This window comes from Trachypithecus francoisi, unplaced genomic scaffold, assembly GCF_009764315.1.
Source record: "Trachypithecus francoisi isolate TF-2019V2 unplaced genomic scaffold, Tfra_2.0 Lachesis_group3, whole genome shotgun sequence".
NCBI lineage: Eukaryota > Metazoa > Chordata > Mammalia > Primates > Cercopithecidae > Trachypithecus > Trachypithecus francoisi.
Window position 1 is genome coordinate 123,669,936 of NW_022681468.1, and position 17,859 is coordinate 123,687,794.

General features: G+C 41.8%; 2 long non-coding RNA genes and 1 pseudogene across 2 annotated transcripts in view; 2 read left to right on the plus strand and 1 right to left on the minus strand.

Moving 5' to 3' along the window:
• Positions 1-2,042: 2,042 nt before the first annotated feature.
• The window catches only part of LOC117070486, a 36,309-nt gene continuing 20,492 nt past the window's right edge, over positions 2,043-17,859 (minus strand). The window contains exon 2 of the long non-coding RNA XR_004431937.1: positions 2,043-2,379. This is a non-coding gene — a long non-coding RNA (uncharacterized LOC117070486). The remainder of the gene's footprint in view (positions 2,380-17,859) is intronic.
• Positions 2,134-3,760, plus strand: LOC117070484 (annotated as a pseudogene).
• LOC117070485 lies at positions 13,461-17,652 on the plus strand. Its single transcript, XR_004431936.1, has 2 exons — positions 13,461-13,663; positions 17,474-17,652. It is a non-coding gene; the product is annotated as an uncharacterized LOC117070485 (long non-coding RNA).

Below are 17,859 nucleotides of genomic sequence, written 5' to 3' on the forward strand. Positions count from 1 at the left end.
TCAATACACTGAGTCTTAGCAATGACTGCCCATGTGTTTTTTCCATAACTATGCTTACTTACATTTTAGCAAGGGGTAATACAGGAGGACATGAAACCCTCCATCCTTGAGCGAAAGTTTAAAAACATTCCTAATATTATAGTACAACAAGACTCACTTCCGTTTAGCTTATCAACCACCAAAACACATTTCCCCTTTGTACTTGTTATGTTTTAGTGTAACTGTGGAGACACGGCACTTTCCATGCAAGTGACACGCATGATTTTGGTTTAACGTACTCATTTTCTGAGAAACATTTTAAACTGTGGTCACTATTTTAAAAATTGTGGTCACTATGAGATCTTTGAGCTACTTTGGTACTTCAATGTAAATCCAATACATTTGTTAGCAATATTCATGAGGGAAGAGTTAAGTACCAGGGATTATGGATTCTTTCCAATTCCATCAAACAATTCCTACTTAAAGTTTTGGTGCCAGAAAAAGAAAAAAAAAAAAGGTAATTATGAATTGAACACACTAGGCTATCAGATATTGTTATAAATTGCAGGGTATATCAAGTTGAGTTTTGAGAGTTCTGTTTCCAGGTATATGGCAGGCTAGGAATTCAGACTGCACCTCCCACTGGAAACAATTACAAAGGCTAAATTGAAAAAAAGAAAATCTTAAACCTCTTAGAAGCACTGACATTGGGCAAGAAAGAAAGAAATTATTAGGTCAAAGAGAAGTGAAGAAGGAATCCAGACAGGTAAATGGACAACGCTGTCCAAGTGTACAACACCAGGAGGCACCATTTGGATTCTATTCACCTAAAGGATGCTCTTGGATTGTTTGATGCTATGGCCCTGAGATCACTGCCCTAAGGGTATTTGCTCAACCTGGTGAACTGCAGCTTTGGCTTCACAGCGGTTCTGGATACAGGAGGTAAAGCCAAGGGCTTGGAGAATTCCACAGGAGGCCATTCTCCCAATAAAGCATGGACCCTTTAGGTGGAGATGAAAACCAGCATACCCATTCATCATCAGGGTACTGCACAAAAAGTTCTTGTGGAATTAAGCATAACTAAGCACTAAAAAATACTGTCACTGAAAGACTGACTTGTGATGGTCTACAGCCAAAATAGGTCCATAAAAGTCTCAGGCTCTTTCTGTAAGTTGAGTAGGCTGGCCCCAGGTACGTGGAAGAAACAAACACAAATCCTCTCTGGAGGAATGTACCCAATAACTCACAAATTATTTTCTAAGAAAACTGAGCAGCTCACAGTAACAAATATTAAGCACTCAAAAAAAATGCTACTATATAAATGAAAACCAGAAGATAGAAGAAACCACATACAATAGAATTAAATGGAAAACGTCTATAAATATTTGAGAAATTTAAATTATCACACATACAAGGTGAAAAAAACATTTTACTTCCTTTTTTTTTTATTTTTGAGATGGAGTTTCACTCTTGTTGCCCAGGGTGGGTACAATGGCGCGATCTTGGCTAACCACAACCTCCACCTCCCGGGTTCAAGCGATTCTCCTGCCTCAGCCTCCCGAGTAGCTGGGATTACAGGCATGCACCACCACCCTGGCTAATTTTGTATTTTTAGTAGAGATGGGGTTTCTCCATGTTGGTCAGGCTGGTCTTGAACTCCTGACCTCAGGTGATCCACCCTCCTCAGCCTCCCCAAATGCTGGGATTACAGGCGTGAGCCACCACACCTGGTCACCATTTTACTTTTTTAAGAAAAAAAAGGCCGGGCGCGGTGGCTCAAGCCTGTAATCCCAGCACTTTGGGAGGCCGAGACGGGCGGATCACGAGGTCAGGAGATCGAGACCATCCTGGCTAACATGGTGAAACCCTGTCTCTACTAAAAAATACAAAAAACTAGCCGGGCGAGGTGGTGGGCGCCTGTAGTCCCAGCTACTCGGGAGGCTGAGGCAGGAGAATGGCGGGAACCCGGGAGGCGGAGCTTGCAGTGAGCTGAGATCATGCCACTACACTCCAGCCTGGGCGACAGAGCGAGACTCCGTCTCAAAAAAAAAAAAAAAAAGAAAAAGAAAAAAAAGTACAAAGTAGAAAATACCTATTTAGGCACATGAACACAACAGAGGGAGCATCATTAAAGTCACTCTTCACCCTGCTGTCATGTCTAAGGTGGAGTTTCCTAAAGAACTGGAACAGCTGAGGAAGCTCTTCATTGGAGGCTGAACTTTGAAACAACCGATGAGAGCCTGAGGAGCCATTTTGAGCAACGGGGAACACTCACGGACTGTGTGGTCATGAGAGATCCAAGCAGCAAGCGCTCCAGGGGCTTTGGGTTTGTCACATATGCCACTGTGGAGGAGGTGGATGCAGCCGCGAATGCAAGGCCACCCAAGGTGGATGGAAGAGCTGTGGAAGCAAAGAGAGCTGTCTCAAGAGGAGATTCTCAAAGACCCGGTGCCCACTTAACTGTGAAAAATATATTTGTTGGGGGTGTTAAAGAAGACACAGGCCCTGGCCCAGTGACTCACGCCTATAATCCCAGCACTTTGGGAGGCCGAGGCGGGTGGATCACCTGAGGTTGGGAGTTCGAGACCAGCCTGACCAACATGGAGAAAGCCAGTCTCTACTAAAAATACAAAATTACCCGGGTGTGGTGGCGCATGCCTGTAATCCCAGCTACTCCAGGAAGCTGAGGCAGGACAATCGCTTGAATCTGGGAGGCGGAGGTTGTGGTGAGCCGAGATTGCACCACTGCACTCCACCCTGGGCAACAAGAGTGAAATTCCGCCTCAAAAAAAAAAAAAAAAAAAAAGAAGAAGACACTGAAGAACTGCACCTAAAAGATTATTTTGAACAGTATGGAAAAATTGAAGTGATTGAAATCATGACCGACTGAGGCAGTGGCAAGAAAAGGGGCTTTGCCTTTATAACCTTTGATGACCATGACTCCGTGGATAAGACTGTCATTCAGAAATACCATACTGTGAATGGCCACAGCAGTGAAGTTAGGAAAGCCCTGTCACACCAAGAGATGGCTAGTGCTTCAGCCAGCCACAGAGGTCAAAGTGGCTCTGGAAACTTTGGTGGTGGTCATGGAGGTAGTTTTGGTGGGAATGACAACTTTGGTCATGGAGGAAACTTAAGTGGTCATGGAGGAAACTTAAGTGACTTTAATGGCAGCTGTGGTGCTGGTGGTGAATATGGTGGCAGTGGGGATGGCTATAATGGATTTGGTAATGATGGAAGCAATTTTGGGGATGGTGGAAGCTACAGTGATTTTGGTAATTACAACAATCAGTCTTCAAATTGCGGACCCATGAAGGGAAGAAACTTGGGAGGCAGAAGCTCTGGCCCCTATGGTGATGGAGGCCAATACTTTGCCCAACTACGAAACCAAGGTGGCTATGGCGGTTCCAGTAGCAGCAGTAGCTATGGCAGTGGCAGAAGATTTTAATTAGGAAAAAAAGCTTAGCAGGAGAGGAGAGCCAGAGAAGTGACCCAATGGAGTTATAGATTACAATAGATTCATGAACTCAGCCAAGCACAGTGGTGGTAGGGTCTAGCTGCTACAAAGAAGACATGTTTTAGACAAATACTCATGTGGATGGGCAAAAGACTCCAGGACTGTATTTGTGGCTAATTATGTAGAACAGCTTATTTTAGTTTCTGTTCTGTGGAAAGTATAAAGCATTCCAACAAAGGGTTTTAATGTAGATTTTTTTTTTTGCACCCATGCTGTTGATTGCTAAATGTAATAGTCTGCTCATGACTCTCAATAAATGTGTCTTTTTTTTGAGACGGAGTCTCGCTCTGTTGCCCAAGGTGGAATGCAATGGCGCGATCTCAGCTCACCGCAACCTCCGTCTCCCGGGTTCAAGCGGTTTTCCTGACTCAGCCTCCCAAGTAGCTGGGATTACAGCCATGCACCACCATGTCCAGCTAATTTTGTATTTTAGTAGAGACGGGGTTTCTCCATGTTGGTCAAGCGGGTCTTGAACTCCCGACCTCAGGTGATCCACCCCCCTCAGCCTTCCAAAGTGCTGGGATTACAGGCGTGAGCCACCACACCTGGCTTTTATTTATTTATTTATTTATTTTAATGTGCTGTGTAAAGTTAGTCTACTCTGAAGCCATCTTGGTAAATTTCCCCAACAGTGTGAAGTTAGAATTCCTTCAGGTAAATTTTTTTTTGAGACAGAGTCTCACTCTGTCACCCAGGCTGGAGAGCAGTGGAGCGATATCGGCTCACTGCACCCTCCGCTTCCTGGGTTCAATGGATTCTCCTGCCTCAGCCTCTGGAGTAGCTGGGAGTATAGGCGCTGTGTACTTTCTTTCTTTCTTTCTTTTTTTTGGGGGGGGGGGGACAGAGTTTCGCTCTTGTTGCCCAGGCTGAGTGCAACGGCATGATCTCAGTTCACCTCAAGCTCCGCCTCCCGGGTTCAAGTGATTCTCCTGCCTCAAGCCTCCTGAATAGCTGGGATTACAGGCATGCGGCACCATGCCCGGCTAATTTTGTATTTTTTTCTTTCTTTTTTTTTTTGAGACGGAGTCTCGCTCTGTCGCCCAGGCTGGAGTGCAGTGGCGTGATCGCTGCTCACTGCAAGCTCCGCCTCCCGGGTTCACGCCATTCTCCTGCCTCAGCCTCCCGAGTAACTGGGATTACAGGTGCCTGCCACCACGCTGGGCTAATGTTTTTGGTATTTTTAGTAGAGACAGGGTTTCTCCATGTTGGTCAGGCTGGTCTCGAACTCCCGACCTCAGGTGATCCACCCGCCTTGGCCTCCCAAAGTGCTGGGATTACAGGCGTAAGCCACCGTGCCCAGCCTGATGCCAGGTTCTATTTGGAATTTATATGCAACCTGCTTGGGTGGAAAAGCCATTGTCTTCAGAAACCTTGGTGTAGTTGAACTGATAGTTACAGTTGTGACCTGAAGTTCATCATTACAACGGATTACTCAAGCAAAATCATGGAATTATTGGTTATAGAAATGATTGTTGGCAGGGTGTGGTGGCTCACACCTCTAATTCCAGCACTTTGGGAGGCCGAGGCAAGCGGATCAGGAGGTCAGGAGATCCAGACCATCCTGGACAACAAGATGAAACCTCATCTCTACTAAAAATACAAAAAAAAAAAAAAAAAAAAAGCTGGGCGTGGTGGCCTGCACCTGTACTCCCAGCTACTCCAGAGGCTGAGGCAGGAGAATCCCTTGAACCCAGGAGGTGGAGGGTGCAGTGAGCTGATATCGCCCCACTGCTCTCCAGCCTGGGTGACAGAGTGAGACTCTGTCTCAAAAAAAATAAATAAATAAATAAAATAAAATAAAATACATAGATTGTTGGTATATCCTATGCAATATATCTAAATTGAATAATGGTACCAGATAAAATTATAGATGGGAATGAAGCTTGTGTGTCATCCATTATCATGTATAATCAATAAATGATTTAATTCTCTTGACCAAAAAAAAAAACAGAAAATACCTATTTAAGGGGGACATGGTGGCTGACCCCTGTAATCACAGTACTATGGGAGGCCAAGGCAAGAGGACTGCTTGAGCCCAGGAGTTCCAAACCAGCCTGGGCAACATGGTGAAACCCCATCTCTACCAAAAACACAAAAATTAGCCAGGTGTGGTGGCACATGCCTGTAGTCCCAGCTACTTGCGGGACTGAGGTGGGAGGATCGCTTGAGCCCAAAGAGGTCAAGGGTGCACTCCAGTCTGGGTGACAGAGTAAGACCCTGTCTCAAAAAAATAAAAAGGAAAGGAAAATACCTATTTAAAACAGGAAACTATAGAAAATAGCCTAATAGTTTTTTTAAAAATAGAACTTCTAGAAATGAAATGAATAAAATAATGGACAAATTTAACCTCAGATTACACATAAGCGAACAGAAAAATAAACGAACTGAATGATATGACAATAGAAATTATCCAGCCTTCAGTAAAGAAAGACAAGAAGAAGGGAAACATGAAAGAGCAGTAAATAGATATGGAGGATAAATTAAGACAATCTAACATGTATTGATAAAATTGGAGTTCTGGGAGGCAAGGAGAGAGAAAATGGTAAAGAGGTAATTTTTTTTTTTTTGATAAGTTCTTGCTCTGTTGCTCAGGCTGGAGTGCAGTGGCACATCCACGGCTCACTGCAGCCTTGAACTCCTGGGTTCAAGCGATCCTCCCACCTCAGTCTCCCAAGTAGCTGGGACCACAGGCATGTGCCAACATGCCTAGCTAATTAAAAAAATTATTTTCTGTAGAGACGAGGCCTCACTATGTTACCCAGGTTGCTCTTGAGCTCCTGGGCTCAAGTCATTCTACTGACTTGGCCTCCCAAAGTGTTGGGATTGTAGGTGTGAGCCACCATGGCTGGCCAAAAGGGTAATATTTGAAGATACAGTGGCTAAGACTTTTTTTTTTTTTTTTCGAGACGGAGTCTCGCTCTGTCGCCCAGGCTGGAGTGCAGTGGCGCGATCTCTGCTCACTGCAAGCTCCGCCTCCCTGGCTCACGCCATTCTCCTGCCTCAGCCTCCCGAGGCCACAGGCTCGAGCCACCACACCCGGCTAATTTTTTTGTATTTTTAGTAGAGACGGGGTTTCGCAGTGAGCCAGGACGGTCTCAATCTCCTGACCTCGTGATCCGCCCGCCTTGGCCTCCCAGAGTTCTGGGATTACAGGCGTGAGCCACCGCGCCCGGCCAGTGACTAAGAAATTTTTTGGATCAATCTGTTTAAAAACACAGATTTAAGAAGTCCACTGAATTTCAACCAGGATTGAAAAAAAAAGGTCTTTTCAGTTAAACACAACATAGTGAAACAACAACATACCAGAGACAAATTATCTCAGAAGCAGATTTACTGCTGACTTCACAAGAGAAAAAAAATAAGTGCAAACTTAAGAATTTTACCCTTCAAAAAATAGCTTTTGGCAGGCGCAGTGGCTCATGCCCCTAATCCCAGCACTTTGGGAGGCAGAGGTGGGTGGATCACTTGAGGTCAGGAGTTCAAGAGCAAACTGGCCAACATGTTGAAATGCTACCTCTACTAAAAATACAAAAATTAGCCAGGTGTGGTGGCGTGCACCTATAATCCCAGCTACTCGGGAGGTTAGGTGCGAGAATTGCTTGAACCGGGGAGGTGGAGGCTGCAGTGAGCCAAGATCCAGCCACTGCACTCCAGCCTGGGCCACAGAGCAAGACTCCATCTCAAAAAAAAGAAAAAAAAGAAAAAGAAAAAAAAAGCTTTCAAAAAGGAAGATGAAAAACAGGCATTTAAAGCAAATTAAGTGAGAGATTTTGCTTCCACAATATTCATAAAAGGAAATTCTAAATAATGTACTTAAGAAACCAATCCTGGCCAGGTGCAGTGACTCCCTTGACTCAGGGAGTTTGAGGCTGCAGTGAGTCCTGATGGCACCACTGTACTCCAGCCTGGGCTTGAGACCTTTATTTAAAAAAAAAAAACAAGCAGGATTCAAAAGGTCTGGGGGAGGGCCTAACAATTTACATTTATAACAAGCTCCCAGCTTGATACTAATTATTTAAGACCACACTTTTTCTTTTCATTTTTCTTTTTTTTTTTTTTGAGACAGAGTCTCACTCTGTTGCCCTGACTAGAGTGCAATGGTATGATCACAGCTCACTGTAGCCTTGAACTCCCAGGTTTAAGTGATCCTCCTGCCTTAGCCTTCCAAGTAGCTAGGACTACAGGCATGTGACACCATGCTGGGTTAATTTTTGGTTTTATTTTTTGTAGAGATGAGGTCTGACTATGTTGCCCAGGCTAGTTTCGAACTCTTGTGCTTAAGTGATCCTCCCACCTCAGTCCCTAAAAGTGTTGAGATTATACGCATGAGCCACTGTCCTGGGCCTAAAACCAAACTTTAAATAGCACCGTTAACTAGCCATGAAAAGAAAGCAAAAACTGAGTATAAATTACCAACTAGTAGAGGAAGAAAAGTTGAAATGAAAAAGAAAATAATTCAAAAGAAGGCAAAAAAGGAAAGTAAACTACAAAAAAGGAAAGGAACCTGCAGAAAGCACAATATAGGACGATAGTTACCAATTCAAATACATCAACAATTACATCAAATATGAAAGGATTAAATTATCCAATTAAAAGACAAGGATTCATACAAAAAATAAACTCAAAATGGGTCAGAGACTTAAATAAAACTTTTAGAATAAAATACAGGAAAAATATATACGCAACTTTGGGTTAGGCACAGAGTTATTAGATAGAACATCAAAAACATGATCCATAGAAGCAAAGCTGACAATCTGGATTTCATCAAAACAAAAATGTTGTATTATGTCTGTAATCCCAGCACTTTGGGAGGCTGAGGCAGGTGGATCTTTGAGGTCAGGAGTTCAAGACCAGCTTGGTCAACATGGTGAAACCCTGTTTCTACTAAAAATACAAAAATTAGCTGGGCATGATGGCACATGCCTGTAGTCCCAGCTACTTGGGAGGCTGAGGAAGGAGAATGGGTTGAACCCGGGAGGCAGAGGTTAAAGTGAGCCAAGATTGAGCTATTGTGCTCCAGCCTGGGTGACAAAGCGAGACTCCATCTCAAAAAAAAAAAAAAGATACTCTTAGAATGAAAAGACAACTCATACAGAGAGAGAAAATATTTCTCTCTGTTTTGCAGATATGCAAATAACGTATCTGACATTTGACTTGTGTCCAGAATGCATAAAGAACTCTCAAAACTTAATAAGAAAACAAACAGCCCAATAAAATAATAGGCAAAAGAATTGAATAGACATTTAACCAAGGAAGAGGCATGGCTGAAAAACAGATACATGAAAAGTTGCTTAACAACATCAGTCATTAGAGAAATGCAAATTAAAAGCACAAAAAATACTACTACACAACTGTTAGAATAACTAAAATAAACAGTCTGACAATTTCAAGCGCTGGTGAAAATAGGGAGCTACTGGTTTCTTTCATACATTGATAATGGCAATGGATAGTGACACAGACACTCTAGAAAACAGTTTGGAAGTTTTTTGTTTTGTTTTTTCTTTTTTTCCTTTTGAGACAATCTCGCTCTGTCACCCGGGCTGGAATGCAGTGGCGTGATCTCAGCTCACTGCAACCTCCACCTCCCGATTCAAGCGATTCTCCTGTCTCAGCCTCCCGAGTAGCTGGAACTACAGGCGCTTGCCACCATACCCAGCTAATTTTTGTACTTTTAGTAGAGGTAGGGTTTTACCCTGTTGGCCAGGCTAGTCTCGAACTGCTGACCTCAAATGATCCACCAACCTCGGCCTCCCAAAGTGCTGGGATTACAGGTTGGCAGTTTTAAAAATACAGTTAAATGGTCGGGTGCAGTGGCTCACACCTGTAATCCCAGCACTTTGGGAGGCCGAGGAGGGTGGATCATGAGGTCAGGAGATCGAGACCATCCTGGCTAATACGGTGAAACCCCGTCTCTACTAAAAATACAAAAAGAATTAGCTGGGCGAGGTGGTGGGAGCCTGTAGTGCCAGCTACTTGGGAGGCTGAGGCAGGAGAATGGCGTGAACCTGGGAGGCGGAGCTTGCAGTGAGCTGAGATCGCGCCACTGCCCTCCAGCCTGGGTGACAGAGAGAGACTCGTCTAAAAAAAAAAAAAAATACAGTTAAACATAGAATTACCTGAGGCCCAATACTCTCACTTCTAGGTATTTACCATAGGTGAAGTTAAAATTGTTCACCTGAAAATTTGAACACAAATGTTTGTAGTAGCTTTGTTTATTTTAGTTATTCTAACAGTCGTGTAGTAGTGTTTTTTTGTGGTTTTAATTTGCATTTCCCTAATGACTAATGTTGTTAAGCAATTTTTCATGTGTCTGTTTTTCAGCCATGCCTCTTCTTTGGTTAAATGTCTACTCAAGTCTTTTGTCCATTATTTTATTGGGCTATTTGTTTTCTTATTGTCAAGTTTTGGGAGTTCTTTATATATTCTGGACATAAGTCAAATGTCAGATATGTGATTTGCATATCCGCAAGACAGAGAAGACAGAGAGGGAAAAATATTTTCTCTATATGAGTTGTCTTTTCATTCTCTTAAGGGTGTCTTTTTTCTTTTTTTGAGATGGAGTCTCGCTTTGTCACCCAGGCTGGAGCACAATGGCGCAATCTCAACTCACTGCAATTGAGTTGAATTCAATTGCGCCTCCTGGGTTCAAGCGATTCTCTTGTCTCAGCCTACCATGTAGCTGGGACTACAGGCACCTGCCACCACACCCAGCTAATTCTGGAATTTTTAAGTAGAGATGGGGTTTTACCATGTTGGCCAGGCTGGTCTCAAACTGCTGACTTCAAATGATCCACCCACCTCGGCCTCCCAAAGTGCTGGGATTACAGGCGTGAGCCACCATGCTTGGTTGGCAGTTTTAAAAATACAGTTAAATATAGAATTACCCGAGGCCCAGCACTCTCACTCCTAGGTATTTACCATAGTGAAGTTAAAATTGTTCACTGAAAACCTGAACACAAATGTTTGTGGTAGCTTTGTTTGTCACAACCAAAACCTGGAAATAGCCCAGATGTCCCTCAACTGGTAAATGGAGAAACTGTAGCACATCCATATGATGAAATGCTAAGAGTAACAAAAAAGGAATGAGGCCAGGAGCAGTGGCTCATGCCTGGAATCCCAATATTTTGGGAGGCCAAGGCGGATGTGTCACTTGAAGTGAGGAGTTTGAGACCAGCCTGGCCAACACAGTGAAACCCTGTCTCTACCAAAAATACAACAATTAGCTGGGTGTGGTGGAGCACACCTGTAATCCCAGCTACTCGGGAGGCTGAGGCAGGAGAATTGCTTGAACCTGGGAGGCAGAGGTTGCAATGAGCCAAGAACGTATCACTGCACTCCAGACTGGGCAACAGAGTGAAGTTCTGTCTCAAAAGAAATAAGATAAAATAAAATAAATAAGGAATGAGTTCTTCAGCAGTCAGGTCCTGTCTGTGAAAAACCACTGCACTCCAGCCAGGGCAACATAGTAAGACACCACCTCCTTTTAAATATCAATTACATATACATATATTTTTATTTTTTGAGACAAGGGTCTCTGTTGCCCTTGTCTCTGTTGCCCAGGCTAGAGGGCAGTGGCATGATCTTGGCTCACTGTAGCCTCTGCCTCTCGGGCTCAAGCTATCTCCTACCTCAGCCTCTTGAGTAGCTGTGATCACAGGCGTGTGCCACTATGCCAATTAATTTTTGTATTTTTTGTAGAGTTGGGGTTTCACCAAGTTGCCCAGGCTGGTCTCAAACACCTGACCTCAGGCAATCCGCCTGCCTTAGCCTCCCAAAGTGCTGGGATTACAGGCATGAGCCACAGTACCCAGCTATTATCTTTTTTGCAGAACTTTAAAAAAATATATTTTCAGGCCGGGCGCAGTGGCTCACACCTGTAATCCCAGTACTTTGGGAGGCTGAGGTGGGGGGATCACAAGGTCAGGATTTCAAAAGCCTGGCCAATGTAGTGAAACCCCATCTCTACTAAAAATACAAAAATTAGCTGAGTGTGGTGGCACACGCCTGTAGTCCCAGCTACTCAGGAGGCTGAGGCAGGAGAATCGCTTGAACCAAGGAGCTGGAGGTTGCAGTGAACCGAGAGCACACTATTGCACTCCAGCCCAGGGGATAGAGTGAGACTAGATAGAGTGAGAAAAAGACAAAGATTGTCAGACTGGGTAAAAATACAATATCAGGGTCTCTGACAGTATCTTTTAGCAAAAGGCAAACTTTGCTTAAAAAAAAAAAATGAGTTCAATTCTCATTCTTACAAGATTATACATGAAACCTCATTATTTAAAAATGAAAAGTATTTCTATTTTTAGATTGCTAATATGTAGCAGCAAATAAAAAACCCATGCATATTATACTCAAATACATATGTACCATAGTTTTGTGTGTCTTATACAAAAACATATGGAGATTAAGAATCAAAGAGGCAGTTGAATTTATATGTCTGAAACAGCAAAACGAGTCTCTGAATTTTCCTTTCATCCAGCTGTTTTGCCATCATAGAGCTAATTTTAGAAGGCGTAATCTTCTTATAAAACACATGTAGTTAAGAAAAGTAGTGGGTTTTTTTGTGACTTCTAATTCAGAGTTGTACAGGGTGTTTAGTTTCTGAACTAAGCCAGCAGACCGAGAATAATCTGAATCATAAGTCTAAGGCTAAGCCAAGAAACTTTTAGCTAAAGAATCATAGTGAGATTTCATAAGAGTTGAACTCCAGATCCTTTTTATTAATGGGCTTTAAAATGCAGATAAACTTCCAAATAAGGTTTTCCTTCAATCTGGGAAAAACAAAATGAAAATCATAGTGTGAGATAGATTATTCTTTCCTGCAAGTTGAATGACTACATTTGCTTTGTTATGCATGTAAGAGGAATATATGTGGTTACTTATTCTTGCTGGAGACTTCAATAGTTGCTTTCGTTTGCTTTCGTTTTTCTGATGAGAATCAGCAACATGGACATATTGCCTTTTTTTTTTTTTTTTGAGCAATAGTATTATTTTTAATGTAAAGAGTCAAACCCAAGAGTCCAATCCAAATGAAATAATTTAGACCACAAAGTCCAGACTAATTTTCCCCATTTCTCAAAATAACTAGAACTGAGTACACATCAAATCTTCACTTTTCTTTGTATTATATAGACACTGTCACAAATGCAAGAGATTCTTCACTTTTCAGGTCAAACTTTCAGCATCCTTTGGTCCTGTTACATGTAACAGGTGAACAATCACTTTTCATTATGAAACAAAATAGATTAAGTGAAGACAATTTTATGTAACTTCTTACAGCTTCAAGTGCTATATAAGGAAGGATTTAAGAGTGCTTATAACAGCTTATTCGGTACATGAGTTTCCATTAAACTACTTAACACAATTCTTAATTTATAGAAAAACTCAACCAATGCCAAGATCACCTAAAGTAAGTTATTCCAACCAGTCAAGAAATCAAAAATCTTGTATAGGAAAAAAAAAAAAAAAAAAAGAGCAAAGGAAATTGGTATTCTATATTGCCCTAGAATCGTGCTTATTCTGAGGGTTCAGTTTCACCTAATTGTCCTAAAATAGTGCCGCCAGTCACACAATTAAAACTATTTGATAGAGTATGAGACTGATGATTGGCTGGATGCATTGTGTGTGGTTACGAAAGCCCTATTACTGAACTGTTGGCCACTGGCGTGTGACATTTTTATAAAATGTCAATTTTATAAATGTCTACCACAATTGCTGAAAAAAAAACTTTAAAAAAATTGTTCAAGTTTCCACATTAAAAATAACCTTATGCATGTAGGAATGGAGAAAAATGAGGAAGAGTTACTCCCATTAGGCTGGCCTTGAGTGGATACACTGTGTTTACAAAATATTTTGAGATGGCCAGATAAGCAGTACTAATGGCAGCATATTACACAGTTATCATGAACCATGTGTAGCCTGAGGAGAATTTTCAGTGTATCAGGGTGGCCCACATGTTGCTATTTATCATTTCAATTTCATATCAGAAAGAAAACTGAGGAAAAAGAAAACACTTTGAAACCCAAGCAAGTCATCTGGGGCCTGAGTAATGAGGCCTCTTGAAGAAAAAAAAAATGAAAGAGAAAGAGATTAACGCATTTTTGACAAACAGGTTTTGGTTTCTGAGCACTACTGCAGCTATTAAATTCACGTGCTGATGGAGTTCAGGTACGTAGACATTTACAGTAAGTTTTTACCAGTGACTTTTACCAAGTAGTTGTGCACATACATTTTCTGAAGCTGCATTTTAGTGACATAAAGTAACACTTTAGACAATAGGATTATGTCTTAGTTGCACTGCTATGTCTGAATATTACAGCAATTGAGAACTCTGATACAGAGACGGTAAACCGCCACTTAAAGAGTAACATTCTCCTGAAAAGGCAATAGCTTTCCTTACAAGAAGCAACACGTGAAGTCTAGCAGGCATGGTATCATATATTCCATTTTGATTGCTTAAGGTTTCAACTGGGCAGTATTCTATTTCAAGGCCATTCTGTTGCAAAACCTTGTTCTGTGGTTGTAACACAGCTGTTGTGTCTGTTGCAAACCAGAGAAGACAGGAGGGAGGGAGGGAGGGAGGGAGGGAGAAGGAGAGAGAAGAGAGAGAGAGAGAGAGAGAGAGAGAGAGAGAGAGAGAAGGAGAAAAAAGGTATTCTTTATATATTTATTTATTTTTGAGACAGGGTCTCATTCTGTTGCCCAGGCTGGAGTGCAGTGGTGCTATAATAGCTCACTGCAGCCTCAACCTCCTGGGTTCAAGCAATCCTCCTGTCTCAGCCTCATGAGTAGCTGGGACTACAGGCATACACTATTATGCCCCGCTAACTTTTTTCACTTTTAGTAGAGATGAGAGTTTCACTACATTGCCCAGGCTGGTCTTGAACTCCTCAACTCAAGCAATCCTCCCACCTCAGCCTCTCAAAGTTCTGGGATTACAGGTGTGAGTCACCACACCTGGCCCAGGAGAAAAAGTATTTTATGTAACTTTCACATGAAGGTCTTTTAGTAAATAACCAATTTTTTTTTTTTTTTTTTTTTTTGGTGGCTGTTGTTGTTTTGAGACAGGTCTCACTCTCTTGCCCAGGCTACAGTGCAGTGGCACAATCATGGCTCACTGTAGCCTCGACCTCCTGGGACTCAGGTGATCCTCCCACCTCAGCCTCCCAAGTAGCTGAGATCACAGGCATGGACCACCACACCTGGATAATTTTTTAAAGAATTTTTTTGTAGAGACAGTTTTGCCATGTTGCTCAGGCTGTTCTCGAACGCCTAGGCTCAAGTGATCCACTTGCCTCAGCCTCCCAAAGTGTTGAGATTGCAGGTATGGCCAGGCATGGTGGTTCTCAGCAACTTGGGAGGCCGAGGTGGGTGGATCGCCTGAGGTCAGGAGTTTGAGACCAGCCTGGCCAACATGGTGAAACCCCCGTCTCTACTAAAAATATAAAAGTATTAGCTGGGCATGGTGGCATGGGCCTGTAATCCCAGCTACTTGGGAGGCTGAGGCAGGAGAATCACTTGAACCTAGGAGGTGGAGGTTGCAGTGAGTCGATATCACGCCACTGTATTCTAGCCTGGGCAACAAGAGGGAAACTTCATCTCAAAAAAAAAAAAAAAAAAGAGATTACAGGTGTGAGCCACTGAGCCTGTAAACAAAAAAAATTATAAGTTCTCTGAGCTTCTACCCTGAACGAGCCCTGTTTTTATTAAAGATTAGGGTGGTTAGCTCCTGCAGAGACTCTACGGTTTAGGATAAAACAGGATTAAAGACAAGTACTCATAGAAATAAATGATTGTCTTTTTTATAATATGAGAAAATTATGAAGACTAATGGAATAACAACAGTTGATCATCATTTATCAAGTACCAATAAAGTATATGATTCTAGGCAATTCCTTTTGAGGTTTCAGGGTCTGAGATGGGGTTTAGGAATAAAAATGAGAGAAAAGAAATCTATTACATAAACTAATTGTCTTGGGTCAAGGTTATTATTGGCTGACTGAAAAAAGGCAGTATGTCTGTGGAATTTCCTTTGTAAATGCCTCCTTGTGTGGATATATGTAGACATCTGACTGTTTTTGATAATGGTGATAATTAACAAATACATAGGTTGTTACAAACTATGTACTTAAGAACTGGGACAACTGTTCACAAAATGAATAATAGGTAGTGTAATAAAAGATTTGAGATGTCCTTCAAACAATTATAGGCTTGATTATAAAATACTCAAAAGGGGAGAATGATTAATATATAGTTGGGGTTGTTTCTGGAGTGGAAGGAAGGTAGTTAGTTAAAAAGCAAACAAAAAATAGTCAGGGTTTTCTCCCCAGTATCCCTGAATCTGGACTAGGATTTGTTAATATCTTAATAATTTCTCAGTTCCGAATAAAACAAAAAACAAAACAAAACAAAAAATAAAACAACAACAACAACAAAAAAAAACATTCCTTCCATGAGTTACCTCATGTCCAGGCCTTCTACTCAAGTCCTCATCCTATGCAAAAATTCTCTTTCCTTGATTTAGAGATGGGGTTTCACTATGTTGCTCATGCTGGTCTCAAACTCCTGGGCTCAAGCTCACCTCAGCCTCCTAAGTAGCTGTGATTGCAAGAGCCTCCTACCATGACCAGCTGGCTAAAAATAAAATTCCTTTTCCTATTCCCTCTGAAGTTATATTTTTTTTTTGCTTTTTAATAGAGACAGGGTCCCACTCTGTCACCCAGACTGGAGTGCAGTGGTGCGATCATGGCTTACTTCATCCTTAAACTCCTGGGCTCAAGTGATCCTCTTGCCTCAGCCTTCCCAGTAGGTAGGACTACTGGCATATACCACCATGCCCAGCTAAAGTTATATATATTTAAAAAGGATCTTACAAAAGTTTCCCAGAGGTATCTGCACAGTTCTTGGAAAAAAATTAGCATTGTAACTTCCCATTCCAAAAATGTAGGCCAAAAAGAAAAATATTGAGTGAGGTTTCTTAGGCCCCAGGTATGAAGTTTCCTAGGAATGATAAGCTAATAATCATGGTACAAAGCTTTGCACAGTCTCTTCACAAACAAAACATATATCAATACTGTCTTTCTTGTTTCAGTCCTGGAAAATGACAAATTTTACTCGACAGCTGCTTAACATATGGAACAAAACCTTGTCTCACAGGCAGTGCACTCATTTAAGCCATATATCTTTCTCTCTTAATTCAAAGTGACAGTAGTGACAAGAGCAAAGTTTTTTGGAAGATATTTTCAGAGCCACTCTAGTTAGCAGCTTAGTTATATCCAGTCTAGATGGCATTCTTTTTTACCCATGTGAACTTCTGCTTCAGTAATTCAAATTCTTTGAATTCCTTGGTTCTGAGAACTGGGGTGGGCATTATTGATTTCTCCCAAAACTTTCATCTGTAACTATTTCCAATAGACTCTAATCCCCAAATGTGCTGATTTCCACTTCTCTGTTGCTTTGGAAAACACTATATAACATTGATTAGAGTCTATTTTGCATTTGGTAGTTCCTTATAAATAGATTCACTGTGTTCTCTAAGTATGAATATTTGTTTTACATCGATTGTTTTTAGACATAGGACTTACTAACATTCTAAAATTCTGCTTTTCCTTAAACATGTGCCTTAGCTGAAGTACTAATAAAGCTTCTAAATTAGATTTTGTAGATCATAGTAAATTTACATAGGCAATGTGTTAGACTTTGCATATGTTTTGTAGAATATAAAACCAAACCTAAGTAAGTAAAACTAAACAATCCAGCAGGGAACTCTCCTAAAGCTGCAACCACTTCTTATCCTAAATTATAGTTTCACTACTGGCCATACTTTCATTCTGCTTACTTTTTTTTAGTTTCTTCCTTAGATCTATTCCTTACATATATTTACAGATTATAACACTAACCTCTACCGACTTTCTCCTTCTAATGCAACTTGGCCAGTTTCACTGAACTCCTTTATTTTATTTTTTTCCTTTTTTTTAGATGGAGTCTTACTCTGTCACCCAGGCTGGAGTGCAGTGGCACGATCTTGGCTCACTGCAACCTCAGCCTCCGGAGTTCAAGAGAGTCTCCCGCCTCAGCCTCTGGAGTAACTGGGACTACAGGCACCCACCACCCTGCCCCGCTAATTAAAAGGCAATAAAAAGATCATTGCTATTACATTCCTGAGTCTTCAGGCCACTGCCTTTTGTATCAATATGGGGCACTTAGGGTTCAACGAGGTCGGGTGCGGTGGCTCACACCTATAATCCCAGCACTTTGGGAGGCTGAAGCAGGCGGATCACTTGAGGCCCAGGAGTTTGAGACCAGCCTGGCTAACATGGTGAAACCCCATCCCACTAAAATACAAAAATTAGCCAGGTGTGGTG